Genomic DNA, 1,305 nt, shown 5'->3' with positions numbered 1-1,305 from the left:
AGGAAAAGCTGCAACCTAAACGCAACGCCTTAGACCACCAACCATCCAACCTGTGTCTCTTATACGGAATTATATTTTATTTCTTTCTACTTGTTGAAAAGAAAAAAAGTGAAATCATGTAATGAGAAAAATGTCTTTTTTCATGGGAAAAACAAGTACGAGCAAGTTTAGAGCAGCGCTCAATAAAAACGATCAGAAACCGAAAGCGCTTCTTATGCGGATCAGTATATTCCGATGCCGGTGGTTCTGCAGAATAAGAAAAGCCGATCTCAAAGCAGTGTGTTGCCATTACGGCTACTCTGGCTGCAGCTGCTTTAAGATCTACTCAGCGAGCACAGAAAGTTGAAGGAGGTCAGACTGGTTTGCGCTGTCTAAATAACAGTGTGTGAATTTAAATAAGACTATTTACAATGTAATACATGCTCCAAAAGTACTGCACTGGCTGCTATTTGAAACGCCTTCATAAATGACGCGTAATAGAGATTGATGCAGCTGGCTTTTATGCTTCACAATACATTGCAATCAGGAAAGTATACTGTATTGTAATCAGGAAAATAAATCAATTATTAATATGCAATACAACGTCTGTTCTTAAAAATGATAGCTGTTTTACACTGACGTCGCTCTTTATGAGATAATCCAGATTGTGAAGACGACTGCACCCTAGCAGATCAAAATATAACACAATGGCTGTAAAGCACACTCTGAATCGATCCGAAAATTTGATTTCCTCGATCCGTTTAGGCTACAACAGGCAACTTGGCGCTTCTCCAGCAAACCATTTCTCAGTTTTGTGAATGACTTGTGCTTCCAGCACACCAACTTCTGTAGCTTGTCTGGATGGCCGAGTGGTCTGATGCGCCAGTTTTAAGGGCTCATGTTTTTCCATTGCTTGGGTGTTTTGGTCTCTGAATAGAGGCGTGGATTCAAATCCCACTTCTGACAGCTACCGTCTTTTCCCTGCCTTGCGTTTTTCCTGTCTTCTTGTGCTTGCTGACAACGACAGGAAGAGGAAAACGGAGAAACCGGCTTGGGGGCACATGATGGTCAGGGAAGTACTTCTTGAACACTTATGTGATTAGCAGAAAGTCAAATAGGCTTCGATGTCTGCCTTAAGAACTGTTTGGGCTGCCTGTAATCGAGGAAAGATTAACTGCAAAGTATGCATTCAAATGTGAAAGACCGAAATAGAAAACCAGAAGAAGACTTATTAAAAGAAACATTGTTTTCCTTGCGGTTTATCCTGTATTTCACTGGCTGGAGACGCTGTGTCCGGGCTCAGCGGTTATATAAGAAAAGACACAG

Source organism: Atractosteus spatula (assembly GCF_055471065.1).
Source record: "Atractosteus spatula isolate fAtrSpa1 chromosome 10 unlocalized genomic scaffold, fAtrSpa1.hap1 SUPER_10_unloc_17, whole genome shotgun sequence".
Taxonomy (NCBI): domain Eukaryota; kingdom Metazoa; phylum Chordata; class Actinopteri; order Semionotiformes; family Lepisosteidae; genus Atractosteus; species Atractosteus spatula.
Note: the sequence above shows the minus strand (reverse complement) of the source record.